The sequence below is a fragment of the Cryptomeria japonica genome, unplaced genomic scaffold (genome assembly GCF_030272615.1).
Source record: "Cryptomeria japonica unplaced genomic scaffold, Sugi_1.0 HiC_scaffold_20, whole genome shotgun sequence".
Taxonomy (NCBI): Eukaryota; Viridiplantae; Streptophyta; class Pinopsida; order Cupressales; family Cupressaceae; genus Cryptomeria; species Cryptomeria japonica.
This window is the reverse complement of record NW_026728842.1, coordinates 655,001-669,844: the sequence shown is the minus strand read 5'-3', so window position 1 is coordinate 669,844 and position 14,844 is coordinate 655,001. Positions and strand designations below refer to the sequence as shown.

Here is a 14,844-nt window from a genome sequence, read left to right as displayed (position 1 = left end):
TGCGCACCTCGCGTGCACCTTGGTGCGCACACCTTGGCTGGGTTGCGCGCCCTGGTGGGCACCATGGTGCGCACCAAGGAGCGCTCCGAAGTGTGCTCCAAGGTGCGCCGTGCACGAAGTCGGAGCCCGGTTTGCCCCGGGTGCGCACCTCGCGTGCACCTTCGCCGCGGTGGGCACCATGGCGTGCACGAAGTCGGAGCCCGGTTTGCCCCGGGTGCGCACCTCGCGTGCACCTTCGCCGGGGTGGGCACCTTGGTGTGCAGACCTTGGCTGGGTTGCGCGCCCTGGTGGGCACCATGGTGCGCACCAAGGAGCGCTCCGAAGTGTGCTCCAAGGTGCGGCCTGCACGAAGTCGGAGCCCGGTTTGCCCCGGGTGTGCACCTCGGGTGGGCACCTTGGTGCGCATGCCTTGCCTGGGCTGCGCACCAGGGCGGGCTCAAGATGGCACCCGCGTTCCTTTTTTTTCACTATCTTTCAAAACGGAAATTTTAAAATCTCATTTTTTTTTGCCTTTTTCTGGAAATTAGTGAAGGCAGCGCATCAAAGGTGCGCAGCTCGCTGCCCACCACGGTGCGCAACGCCGGTGGGCACCCGGGAGTGCTTCGAAGTGTGCTCCAAGGTGCTGCGTGCACGTTGTCGGAGCCCGGTTTGCCCCGGGTGCGCACCTCGCGTGCACCTTCGTCGGGGTGGGCACCTTGGCTGGGTTTGCCCCGGCTGCGCTCCGAAGCGGGGTTATTGGAGCGCCGCCTCTTTTTTTGTCGGAGCGTTTGGTGGGGTTTCTCGCATTGGCTCTTCCCAGGCCCGGTTGCCACCCTGGCGCGCACGAAGTCGGAAGTAGGGTTAATTGCCCGGGTGCGCACCTTTGCCAGGGTGGGCACCTTGCCTGGGCTGCGCACCAGGGCGGGCTCAAGATGGCACCCGCGTTCCGTTTTTTTCACTATCTTTCAAAACGGAAATTTCAAAATCTCCTTTTTTTTTTGCCTTTTCTGGAAATTAGTGAAGGCAGCGCATCAAAGGTGCGCACCCGGGAGCGCTACGAAGTGTGCTCCAAGGTGCGGCGTGCACGTTGTCGGAGCCCGGTTTGCCCCGGGTGCGCACCTCGCCTGCACCTTGGCCGGGGTGGGCACCTTGGCTGGGTTTGCCCAGGGTGCGCTCCGGAGCGGGGTTACTGGAGCGCCCCCTCTTTTTTTGTCAGAGCGTTTGGTGGGGTTTCTCGCATTGGCTCTTCCCAGGCCCGGTTGTTGGGTGCGCTCCCACCCTGGCGCGCGCGAGGTTGGAAGTTGGGTTAATTGCCCGGGCGCGCACCTTCGCCAGGGTGGGCACCTTGGTGCGCACACCTTGGCTGGGCTGCGCACCAGGGCGGGCTCAAGATGGCACCAGCATTCCCTTTTTTTCACTATCTTTCAAAACGGAAATTTTAAAATCTCGTTTTTTTTTGCCTTTTATGGAAATTAGTGAAGGCATCGCATCAAAGGTGCGCACCTCGCTGCCCACCTTGGTGTGCTCCGAGGTGCCCACCACGGTGCGAACCCGGGAGCGCCCCGATGTGTGCTCCAAGGTGCGGCGTGCACGAAGTCGGACCCCGGTTTGCCCCGGGTGCGCACCTCGCGTGCACCTTGGTGCGCACACCTTGGCTGGGTTGCGCGCCCTGGTGGGCACCATGGTGCGCACCAAGGAGCGCTCCGAAGTGTGCTCCAAGGTGCGCCGTGCACGAAGTCGGAGCCCGGTTTGCCCCGGGTGCGCACCTCGCGTGCACCTTCGCCGCGGTGGGCACCATGGCGTGCACGAAGTCGGAGCCCGGTTTGCCCCGGGTGCGCACCTCGCGTGCACCTTCGCCGGGGTGGGCACCTTGGTGTGCAGACCTTGGCTGGGTTGCGCGCCCTGGTGGGCACCATGGTGCGCACCAAGGAGCGCTCCGAAGTGTGCTCCAAGGTGCGGCCTGCACGAAGTCGGAGTCCGGTTTGCCCCGGGTGCGCACCATGGCGTGCACGAAGTCGGAGCCCGGTTTGCCCCGGGTGCGCACCTCGCGTGCACCTTCGCCGGGGTGGGCACCTCGGCTGGTTTGCGCGCCCTGGTGCGCACCAAGGAGCGCTCCGAAGTGTGCTCCAAGGTGCGGCGTGCACGAAGTCGGAGCCCGGTTTGCCCCGGGTGCGCACCTCGCGTGCACCTTCGCCGCGGTGGGCACCTTGGCTGGGTTGGGCACCATTGAGCGCTCCGAAGTTTGCTCCAAGGTGCGCACCATGGCCCTCCAAGGTGCGCAGCATGGCGTGCACGAAGTCGGAGCCCGGTTTGCCCCGGGTGCGCACCTCGCGTGCACCTTCGCCAGGGTGGGCACCTCGGTGCGCACACCTTCTCAATGTTTTCTTGCCTTTTCTGGAAATTGGTGAAGGCAGCGCATCAAAGGTGCGCACCTCGGTGTGCTCTGAGGTGCGAACCCGAGAGCGCTTCGAGGTGCGCACGAAGTCAAAAGTCGGGTTAATTGCATTGTTTTCCCCGGGTGCGCTCCGAGGTGCGCAACATCGGTGCGCACCAAGGAGGGCTCCGAAGTGTGCTCCAAGGTGCGCACGATGGCGTGCACCTCTGGTGCGCACGATTCGGAGCTCGGTTTGCCCGGGGTGCGCACACCTTGGCTGGGTTGTGCACCTTTTGTGCGCTCCATGGTGCGTACGAAGTCGGAGCTCGGTTTGCCCCGGGTGCGCACCTTGATGCGCACGCCTTGGCTGGGCTGCGCACCTTGGTGGGCGCCTCCAAGGTGCGCACGAAGTCGAAGCTCGGTTTGCCCCGGGTGCGCACCTTGGTGGGCGCCATGGTGCACTCCGAGGTGCCCAAGATTGGTGCGCACCAAGGAGCGCTCCGAAGTGCGCTCCAAGGTGCGCAGGTGCGCGCGAAGTCGAAAGTTGGGTTAATTGTCCGGTTTGCCTCGGGTGCGCACCTTGCGTGCACCTTCGCCAGGGTGGGCGCCTTGGTGCGCACACCTTGGCTGGGCTGCGCACCCGGGCGCGCACACCTTGGCACCCGCGTTTCCTTCATTTTAAATTTTTTTTTTTTACAATCTCTCAAGTGGGAAATTCTATAATCTCAACTTTTTTTGCCTTTTCAGGAAACTTTTGAATGGAGCGCATCATTGGTGCGCTCCGAAGTGTGCTCCAAGGTGCGCACCTCTGGTGCGCTCCAAAGCTCTCTCCAGCTGCGTGCACCTGCCCCGGGCGCGCACCCGGCCCCGCCCAGCTTCGCTCACCTGTCCCGGGCGTCTGGTGCGGAACCTTAGAGTAAGAAACATCACCGTGCACCTTGGCCAACGTGCGCGACTCGACCGAGCGCGCACTGGCCGAGGTGCACACCGATTTCACCTGGGTGCGCGCGCAGCACCTCGGGCGCACCGGGGTGCGCGCACAACGCCCGGGTTGCACCGTGGCCTGTGTGCTCGGGGCGCCTCGGGTGCGCGCTCGGTGTCGCCCCGGCGCGCGCGGTAGTGCGGGCAACGCACCCCGGCCCGGCCCGGCCCCGACGAGAACGCAAACGGGCAAAAGGTTAATTCAAATAGCATTGCGACGCCCGGCGAAAAACTAAAAAAGGGTGCAACACCGGGACTTCCCGGGAGGTCACCCATCCCAGTACTACTCCGGCCCAAGCGCGCTTAACTGCGGAGTTCTGATGGGATCCGGTGCACTAACGCTGGTATGATCGCACCCGTTATGAGCTTGTCGCAGTGTGTACTTAGCAAACCGCGACCCACGTGCGAATCCACCCCGGCCACCCACCCCCGTCGAGGTGCACACCCTCCCTCGCGAAGTGCGCCCCGTTCGCCAAGTGTGAGCCCTGCCCGGGTGCACGCACCTTGCTAGGGCATCGGGTGTGCACCCGGCCCGGCCTACGTGCGTGCACCTGGACGGGGCGTCGTGTGCGTGCAGTGTCCCGTCTGCAACGCGGTGCCCACACACCACCTCGGGCGCAACGACCTGCGCTCACATGTGGGCCGAGTGCACCTTGGTGCATGTTCGGGGCGCCTCGGGTGCACGCTCGATCTTGCCCCGGTGCACCAAGGCGCTCGGTTTGCCCCGGGTGCGCACTTGGTGCAAGGTGGGCACCCAAAATAGGGATCAAGCACCAAAACACAAGTTTCGGGATGCAAAATGGGACCCAAGGACCACAAATGCGTTCCAAGACCCATGATGGGTCCACGAGAACAAAAATGTGTTCCGAGACTTAATAAACAAATATTGGGTTTTAGGAGAAGAAACATGCTCTGATGCCCAAAACGAGAATCGACCCCGAAAAGGCCACAGGCCAAAAGTGGGATGCGAGACAAAAAAAAATGGGACCCGAGGACCAAAATTGGGTTCCCAGGTCGAAGACAGGGCAACCGGACAAGAAACGACCTCTAAGGCTCGAAATGAGTCCCGACGACTAAAACTTGACAAGAAGCACCCATCAGGCACCCAACTCGACACCCATGGGATGCCGACCCACCCGGGCTTCCACCTAGCACACCTTGGCACCCACCCACCCTCACACCCAACCTCGCACCCAACTTAGCACCTTTGAACCCACATTGGCACTCACCCTGACCCTGGCACCTTGGAACCCACATTGGCACTCACCTTGACCCTGGCACCCACCTTTGCACTCACCTTGGGACCCACCCTGGCTCCCACCTCGGCACCCACCCAGACACCCACCTTGGTTCCTTGGCACCCACCTTGGATCCTTGGCACCCACCCCGACACCCACCTTGGCACGCAACTTGGCTACTTGCCACCCACCTTGGCTCCTTGAAGCCCACCCCGACAACCACCCCGTGACCTACCCTGGCTAGGGTTGGTGCACACCCACCCTGGTGCCCACCTTGGCACCCACCCTATGACCCACCTTGGCACGCACCTTAGTACCCACCCCGTTACCCACCCTAGGACCCACCCCGTGACCCACCTTGGCCAGGGTGGGTGCACCCACCCTGGTGCCCACCTTGGCACCCACCCATCCTAGCACCCAGCCTGTGACCGGGCTTGGAACCCAACCTTGCACCCGTCTTGGCCAGTGTGGGTGCGCACCCATCCTGGCACCCACGTTGTGACACACCCTTTAACCCACGCACCCTAGCACCCACGTTGGCACCCACCTTGGAACCCAACTTGGCACCCACCTCGGCACCCACCTTGACACTTGTGGACCCACCTTGCCACTCACCCTAGCATCGACCCATCCTAGCACCCACCCTGGCACCTTTGCACCCTAGCACTCACCCATCCTAGCACCTAACCTGTGACCCACCTTGACACTCACCCTCGCACCCACCTTGGAACCCAACCTAGCACCCACCCACCCTGACACCAACCCTAGCACCTACCCACCCTTGCACCCACCCTGTGACCCATCTTGGCACCCACCCATCCTACCACTCAACCTATCACCCACCTTCTCACCCACCTTGGCATCCACCTTAGCACCCACCCACACTGGCACCTTGGCACCCACCTCGGGCAAGGTGGGTGCACACCCACCCTGGCACCCAATTTAGAACCCACCGAGCATGTTACCCACCTTGGCACCCACATTGCAGCCCACCCTAGTACCCACCCTATGACCCACATTGGCATCCACACCCTAGCACCCAGGCACCTCGACACCCGCCTTGACACCCACCCTAGCACTGAACCTGTGACCCACCTTGGAACTCACCCTAGAACCCACCCACCCTGTGAACCACCTTGGCATCCACCTTAGCACCCACCCACCTTGGCACCCACTCTAGCACTCACCCATCCTAACACCCAACTTGTTACCCACCTTGGCACCCGCCCTCGCGTCCACCTTGAAACCCACCCTAGCACCCACCCACGCAGGAGCCCACCTTGGCACCCAACCTAACACCCACGCATCCTGGCACCCAACTTGTGACCCACCTTGGAACCCACCCTAGTACCCACCTTTGAACCCACTATATCACCAACCCACCTTGGCACCCACCCTATGACCCTCTTTGGAATCCACCCTAGCACGCACCCACCCTGGCACCCACCATGGAGCGCACCCTAGCACCCACCCACCTCGGCACGCACCTCAACACCCACCTTGGTGTGCGCACTGCGCCAACCTCTCAAAGACCCTATGTGGTGCGCTCCAAAGTGTACACCTTTGGTGCGCTCCAAGGTGCGCACCTTTGGTGCACACCAAAGTGTGCACCGAGGTGAGCACCAAAGTGCACTCCAGGGTGCACACCAAGGCGCGCACCTTTGGTGCGGTCAATGCAAACGAATTCGGAAGTTGGGGTCGATGTCGTAATCGCTGCTGCAGACTACACGTATGAGAATCGGACAAATAGCTTTATATAGGGGAGGTGTTGCGTTTGATGGGTCGACTCCCCTGGTTGTGTGCACTGCACCAACTTCAAAGACCCTGTCTTGTTTAAGAAGTCAAAAGTTGGGGTGGATGTCCTAATCATTGCTGCAGTCTACGCATGTATGAGAATCAGACAAATAGCTTATATAGGGGAGGTGTTGCATTCGGTGGGTTGACTCCCCTGGTTGTGCGCACTGCGCCAACCTCAAAGACCTTGTTTTCGTTTAGAAGCCGAAAGTTGGGGTCGATGTCCTAATTGCTCTTGCAGGCTACGCATGTATGAGAATCAGACAAATAGCTTATATAGGGGAGGTGTTGGGTTTGATGGGTCGACTCCCCTGGTTGTGCGCATTGCGCCAACCTCAAAGACCCTGCATTGCGGATGAAGTCGAAAGTCAGAGTTTGGTGTGCTACAAGGTGTGGTCGAAGGTGCTCACCTAGGTGTGCACCTTTGGAGCGCAGGAAAAGTGCCCTCCAAAAGTGCGCACCTTTGGAGTGCACAAAAGTGCCCTCCAAAAGTGCGCACCTTTGGAGCGCAGAAAAGTGCCCTCCAAAAAGTGCCCTCCAAAAGTGCGCACCTTTGGAGCGCAGAAAAGTGCCCTCCAAAAAGTGCCCTCCAAAAGTGCGCACCTTTGGAGCGCAGAAAAGTGCCCTCCAAAAAGTGCCCTCCAAAAGTGCGCACCTTTGGAGCGCAGAAAAGTGCCCTCCAAAAAGTGCCCTCCAAAAGTGCGCACCTTTGGAGCGCAGAAAAGTGCCCTCCAAAAAGTGCCCTCCAAAAGTGCGCACCTTTGGAGCGCAGAAAAGTGCCCTCCAAAAAGTGCCCTCCAAAAGTGCGCACCTTTGGAGCGCAGAAAAGTGCCCTCCAAAAAGTGCCCTCCAAAAGTGCGCACCTTTGGAGCGCAGAAAAGTGCCCTCCAAAAAGTGCCCTCCAAAAGTGCGCACCTTTGGAGCGCAGAAAAGTGCCCTCCAAAAAGTGCCCTCCAAAAGTGCGCACTTTTGGTGCGCACCAAAAGTGCGCACTTTTGGTGCGCACCAAAAGTGCGCACTTTTGGTGCGCACCAAGGCGCTGGTTCGGTCGTTGCAGGCGAGTTCGGAAGTTGGGGTCGATGTCCTGAGCGGAGGTGCAAACTACACAGGTGTCGGAATCGGACAAATAGCTTATATAGGGGAGGTGTATGCTTCGATGGGTCGACTCCCCAGGTTGAGCGCACCGCGCCAACCTCAAAGACCCTACGGTATGGATGAAGTCGGAAGTTGGGTCCGATGACCGATTCGATTAGTAGGTATGCTCATGAGGTCGGAATTTGGGTCCGATGACCTGCCATGTGTAGGAAGGCGAATGTTGGCACTGTGCGTTGCAAGGTGCACACCAAGGCGCTGGTGCGGTCTTTTTAGTCGAGTTCGGAAGTTGGGGTCGATGTCCTGATCGGAGGTGCAAGCTACACAGGTGTGGGAATCGGACAAATAGCTTATATAGGGGAGGTGTATGCTTCGTTGGGTCGACTCCCCGAGTTGAGCGCACCGCGCCAACCTCAAAGACCCTACGGTATGGATGAAGTCGGAAGTTGGGTCCGATGACCGATTCGATATGTAGGCATACTCGCGAGGTCGGAATTTGGGTCCGATGACCTGCCATGTTGAGGAAGGCGAATGTTGGCACTGTGCGTTGCAAGGTGCGCACCAAGGCGCTGGTTCGGTCGTTGCAGGCGAGTTCGGAAGTTGGGGTCGATGTCCTGATCGGAGGTGCAAACTACACAGGTGTGGGAATCGGACAAATAGCTTATATAGGGGAGGTGTATGCTTCGTTGGGTCGACTCCCCGGGTTGAGCGCACCGCGCCAACCTCAAAGACCCTACGGTATGGATGAAGTCGGAAGTTGGGTCCGATGACCGATTCGATATGTAGGCATACTCGCGAGGTCGGAATTTGGGTCCGATGACCTGCCATGTGCAGGAAGGCGAATGTTGGGACTGTGCGTCGCAAGGTGCGCACCAAGGCGCTGGTGCCGTCGTTGCAGTCGAGTTCGGAAGTTGGGGTCGATGTCCTGGTCAGAGGTGCAAACTACACAGGTGTGGGAATCGGACAAATAGCTTATATAGGGGAGGTGTATGCTTCGATGGGTCGACTCCCCGGGTTGAGCGCACCGCGCCAACCTCAGAGACCCTACAGTATGGATGAAGTCGGAAGTTGGGTCCGATGACCGATTCGATACGTATGCATATTCGCGAGGTCTGAATTTGTGTCCGATGACCTGCCATGCGCAGGAAGGCGGAATTTGGGTCCGATGACCGAGTTGATGGCGTGCCATGCGCAGAAAGGCGGAATTTGGGTCCGATGACCGAGTTGATGTTGATGGCCCGCCATGCATAGGAAGGCGGAATTTGGGTCCGATGACCGATTTGAAGGCGTGCCATACGCAGAAAGGCGGAGTTTGGGTCCGATGACCGAGTTGATATTGATGGCCCGCCATGCGCAGGAAGGCAGAATTTGGGTCCGATGACCTGACATACGCATGGAGTCCGACTCGGGGGCCGATGTTCGATTCGATGACTTGCATTGTGGGTAAAGTCGGAAGTTGTGGTCTTTGACCCGATTCGATGACCAGACTTCGGCTGCTTGAGAATCGGACAAATAACTTATATAGGGGAGGTAGTGTTCTCGAGCATCCTCCCCCCGTGCCCGTTTATGTCGATTGATGCTGGTGCTCTACTGGTTGGAGAGCTCGGATGCAAAAATCTTGCACCAGGATTTATCGATTGTGATGGACACGGCAAGTCTCCTGATTGCTATGCAGGAGCTCATCGTGAATCTCTATGCGGCCTTGGTATGGACTCGACCTGCGGAATGGTTCGGCAATGGTAGTCGCTCCAACACGTCCTTGCAGTGGCCACAGAGGTGATTCAACTAGAGCTCCAGTCTAGCTTTTGGGTTGCTTGGCGGACTGGTATAGCCGCGATCGAGTTCCGGCCATGAACGTTTTAGATAGCTCTTGGGCTTTCTGGGACGGAAGTCGGAAGTTTGGGCTGTTGTCCGATTTGATGACCATTCTTCGGATGTGTGAGAATCGGACAAATAACTTATATAGGGGACTGTGTTGTCTCACGCAGCCCCCTCCGTGCCCCTCTATCTCGACCGATGTTGGTGCTTGAAAGGGTTGGGATCGCTCGGATTTATAAACGTGCACCACCATTTGTCGAGTGTGAGGGACGCGGCAGGTCTCCTAAATGCTATGCGGGCGCTCTCTGAGAATCTCTATCCGGCCTCGACACAAACTAGTCTTGCTGAATGGTTTGGCACTGGTAGTCGATCTAACACGTCGTTGTTGTGGCCGCCTAGGCGATTCGATTCGAGCCCCCGTCTAGCTTTTGGGTTGCTTGGCGGATTTTGCCCTATCCGCAAGTGAGCTCGGTCCCTAAACGTTCGAGAAACCTGATTGCTATGTGCCGACTCTCTTTCTTGCGAGCCTCCATCTAGCTTTTGGGTCTCTACGGAACGGAAGTCGGAATCTGGGACCGTTGTTTGATTCGACGAGGCAGACTACGGTTGTGCGAGAATCGGACAAATAACTTATATAGGGGAGGTGTTGACTGGAGCATTCTCCCCCGTGCCCCTCTAACTCGACCAATGCTGGCGCTCGAACGGTGGTAGCGCTCGGATTTTCATTGAGCGCCAGCATTGGTCGATTTAGAGGGGCATGCGAGATTCCCGAATGCTATGCGAGGGCTCTAACGGAAATGTCTATTGGTTTCGGTATGGATGCAATTGCGAGTGGTTCGGCAAAGGTAGTCGTTCCGATGCGTCCATGTCGTGGCCAAATCGATAATTCGATTTGAGCCCTCGTATAGCATTTGGGTCTCTCGATGTGATTCCGCATTCCAGTCCCTTTGGGCACTGCTTGAGCCGCATCCCAGGGGGTTCCCTTCCCAATAATCTGCCTCGCAACCCGATTGCTATGCGGTGAGGCTCCTCGGCCGCCTCGGAACTATCTGTGTATCAGACGCATCGCGGGATAAGGGGTTGGCAACGGTAGTCGCCCCAAGCGCGTCCGATGCTTGGACCATTCCGAGGCGGCCCTGAAGCCTCTTCCGTCTAGCCGTTGGGTCCTTCTCGCCGCATCCCTCGCCTCGCACCCCGATTGCTATGCGGTGAGGCTCCTCGGCCGCCTTGGAACTATCTGTGTATCGGACGCGTCGCGGGATAAGGGGTTGTCACTGGTAGTCGCCCCAAGCGCGTCCGATGCTTGGACCATTCCGAGGCGGCCCTGAAGCCTCTTCCGTCTAGCCGTTGGGTCCTTCTCGCCGCATCCCTCGCCTCGCACCCCGATTGCTATGCGGTGAGGCTCCTCGGCCGCCTTGGAACTATCTGTGTATCGGACGCGTCGCGGGATAAGGGGTTGTCACTGGTAGTCGCCCCAAGCGCGTCCGATGCTTGGACCATTCCGAGGCGGCCCTGAAGCCTCTTCCGTCTAGCCGTTGGGTCCTTCTCGCCGCATCCCTCGCCTCGCACCCCGATTGCTATGCGGTGAGGCTCCTCGGCCGCCTTGGAACTATCTGTGTATCAGACGCGTCGCGGGATAAGGGGTTGTCACTGGTAGTCGCCCCAAGCGCGTCCGATGCTTGGACCATTCCGAGGCGGCCCTGAAGCCTCTTCCGTCTAGCCGTTGGGTCCTTCTCGCCGCATCCCTCGCCTCGCACCCCGATTGCTATGCGGTGAGGCTCCTCGGCCGCCTTGGAACTATCTGTGTATCGGACGCGTCGCGGGATAAGGGGTTGTCACTGGTAGTCGCCCCAAGCGCGTCCGATGCTTGGACCATTCCGAGGCGGCCCTGAAGCCTCTTCCGTCTAGCCGTTGGGTCCTTCTCGCCGCATCCCTCGCCTCGCACCCCGATTGCTATGCGGTGAGGCTCCTCGGCCGCCTTGGAACTATCTGTGTATCGGACGCGTCGCGGGATAAGGGGTTGTCACTGGTAGTCGCCCCAAGCGCGTCCGATGCTTGGACCATTCCGAGGCGGACCTGAAGCCTCTTCCCTCTAGCCGTTGGGGCTTTCTCGCCGCATCCCTCGCCTCGCACCCCGATTGCTATGCTGTGAGGCTCCTCGGCCGCCTCGGAACTATCTGTGTATCGGACGCATCGCGGGATAAGGGGTTGGCAGTGGTAGTCGCCCCAAGCGCGTCCGATGCTTGGACCATTCCGAGGCGGCCCTGAAGCCTCTTTCGTCAGCCGTTGGGGCCATCTCGCCGCATCCCCCACCTCGCACCACGATTGCTATGCTGTGAGGCTCCTCGGCCGCCTCGGAACTATCTGTGTATCGGACGCATCGCGGGATAAGGGGTTGGCAGTGGTAGTCGCCCCAAGCGCGTCCGATGCTTGGACTATTCCGAGGCGGCCCTGCAGCCTCTTCCGTGTAGCCTTTGGGGCCATCTCGCCGCATCCCTCGCCTCGCACCCCGATTGCTATGCGGTGAGGCTCATCGGCCGCCTGGGAACTATCTTCGTATCGGACGCATCGCGGGATAAGGGGTTGTCACTGGTAGTCGCCCCAAGCGCGTCCGATGCTTGGACTATTCCGAGGCGGCCCTGCAGCCTCTTCCGTCTAGCCGTTGGGGCCATCTCGCCGCATCCCCCACCTCCTCGGCTGCCTCGGAACTATCTGTGTATCGGACGCATCGCGGGATAAGGGGTTGGCAGTGGTAGTCGCCCCAAGCGCGTCCGATGCTTGGACTATTCCGAGGCGGCCCTGCAGCCTCTTCCGTCTAGCCTTTGGGGCCATCTCGCCGCATCCCTCACCTCGCACCCCGATTGCTATGCAGTGAGGCTCCTCGGCCGCCTGGGAACTATCTTCGTATCGGACGCATCGCGGGATAAGGGGTTGTCACTGGTAGTCGCCCCAAGGACGTCCGATGCTTGGACTATTCCGAGGCGGCCCTGCAGCCTCTTCCGTCTAGCCGTTGGGGCCATCTCGCCGCATCCCCCACCTCCTCGGCTGCCTCGGAACTATCTTCGTATCGGACGCATCGCGGGATAAGGGGTTGGCAGTGGTAGTCACCCCAAGCGCGTCCGATGCTTGGACTATTCCGAGGCGGCCCTGCAGCCTCTTCCGTCTAGCCTTTGGGGCCATCTCGCCGCATCCCTCGCCTCGCACCCCGATTGCTATGCGGTGAGGCTCCTCGGCCGCCTGGGAACTATCTTCGTATCGGACGCATCGCGGGATAAGGGGTTGTCACTGGTAGTCGCCCCAAGCGCGTCCGATGCTTGGACTATTCCGAGGCGGCCCTGCAGCCTCTTTCGTCTAACCGTTGGGGCCATCTCGCCGCATCCCCCACCTCGCACCCCGATTGCTATGCGGTGAGGCTCCTCGGCCGCCTTGGAACTATCTTCGTATCGGACGCATCGCGGGATAAGGGGTTGTCACTGGTAGTCGCCCCAAGCTGCGTCCGATGCTTGGACTATTCCGAGGCGGCCCTGTGGCCTCTTCCGTCTAGCCGTTGGGGCCATCTCGCCGCATCCCCCACCTCGCACCCCGATTGCTATGCGGTGAGGCTCCTCGGCCGCCTTGGAACTATCTTCGTATCGGACGCATCGCGAGATAAGGGGTTGTCACTGGTAGTCGCCCCAAGCACGTCCGATGCTTGGACTATTCCGAGGCGGCCCTGCAGCCTCTTCCATCTAGCCGTTGGGGCCATCTCGCCGCATCCCCCACCTCGCACCCCGATTGCTATGCGGTGAGGCTCCTCGACCGCCTTGGAACTATCTTCGTATCGGACGCATCGCGGGATAAGGGGTTGTCACTGGTAGTCGCCCCAAGCGCGTTCGATGCTTGGACTATTCCGAGGCGGCCCTGCAGCCTCTTCCGTCTAGCCGTTGGGGCCATCTCGCCGCATCCCCCACCTCGCACCCCGATTGCTATGCGGTGAGGCTCCTCGGCCGCCTTGGAACTATCTTCGTATCGGACGCATCGCGGGATAAGGGGTTGTCACTGGTAGTCGCCCCAAGCGCGTCCGATGCTTGGACTATTCCGAGGCGGCCCTGTGGCCTCCTCCGTCTAGCCGTTGGGGCCATCTCGCCGCATCCCCCCCCTTGCACCCGGATTGCTATGCGGTGAGGCTCCGATGCTTGGACTATTTCGAGGCGGCCCTGTGGCCTCTTCCGTCTAGCCGTTGGGGCCATCTCGCCGCATCCCCCCCCTTGCACCCGGATTGCTATGCGGTGAGGCTCCTGGGCCACCTTGGAACTATCTTCGTATCGGACGCATCGCGGGATAAGGGGTTGTCACTGGTAGTCGCCCCAAGCGCGTCCGATGCTTGGACTATTCCGAGGCGGCCCTGCAGCCTCTTTCGTCTAGCCGTTTGGGCCATCTCGCCGCATCCCCCACCTCGCACCCCGATTGCTATGCGGTGAGGCTCCTCGACCGCCTTGGAACTATCTTCGTATCGGACGCATCGCAGGATAAGGGGTTGTCACTGGTAGTCGCCCCAAGCGCGTCCGATGCTTGGACTATTCCGAGGCGGCCCTGCAGCCTCTTCCGTCTAGCCGTTGGGGCCATCTCGCCGCATCCCCCACCTCGCACCCCGATTGCTATGCGGTGATGCTCCTCGGCCGCTTTGGAACCATCTTCGAATCGGACGCATCGCGGGATAAGGGGTTGTCACTGGTAGTCGCCCCAAGCGCGTCCGATGCTTGGACCATTCCGAGGCGGCCCTGAAGCCTCTTCCGTCTAGCCGTTGGGGCCATCCGTCGCCTCGCACCCCCGATTGCTATGCGGTGAGGCTCCTCGGCCGCCTTGGAACCGTCTTCGTATCGGACGCATCGCGGGATAAGGGGTTGTCACTGGTAGTCGCCCCAAGCGCGTCCGATGCTCGGACCATTCCGAGGCGGCCCTGAAGCCTCTTCCGTCTAGCCATTGGGGCCATCTCGCCGCATCCGTCGCCTCGCACCCCCGATTGCTATGCGGTGAGGCTCCTCGGCCGCCTTGCAACCTTCTGTGTATCGGACGCATCGCGGGATAAGGGGTTGGCACTGGTAGTCGCCCCAAGCGCGTCCGATGCTTGGACCATACCGAGGTGGCCCTGAAGCCTCTTCCGTGTAGCCGTTGGGGCCTTCCCGCCCCATCCCTCGCCTCGCACCCCGATTGATATGCGGTGAGGCTCCTCGGCCGCGTTGGAACTATCTGTGTATCGGACGCATCGCGGGATAAGGGGTTGGCACTGGTAGTCGTCCCAATCGCGTCCGATGCTTGGACCATTCCGAGGCGGCCCTGCAGCCTCTTCCTAGTCGTCGGGGCCTTCCCGGCGCATCCTTCGCCTCGCATCCCGATTCCTATGCGGTGAGTCTTCTCGGCCGCCGCGGAACTATACCTGTTATCGCTACTGCATCCTTCGGCTGGTAACCTCCTCTGCCGCCTTGGAACGTTCTCTTTGTCGGACGCGTCGCGGGATAAGGGGTTGGCACTGGTAGTCGCCCCAAGCGCGCCTGATGCATAGACCGCTCCGAGTCGACCTTGCTTTCA

The 14,844-nt window shown here is 60.3% G+C and overlaps 1 non-coding gene across 1 annotated transcript; it reads right to left on the bottom strand.

Annotated features, from left to right (window-relative positions):
• Positions 1–3,573: 3,573 nt before the first annotated feature.
• On the bottom strand, positions 3,574–3,692 carry LOC131861024 (5S ribosomal RNA). The gene has a single exon (XR_009360107.1). It is a non-coding gene; the product is annotated as a 5S ribosomal RNA (ribosomal RNA).
• Positions 3,693–14,844: the final 11,152 nt, after the last annotated feature.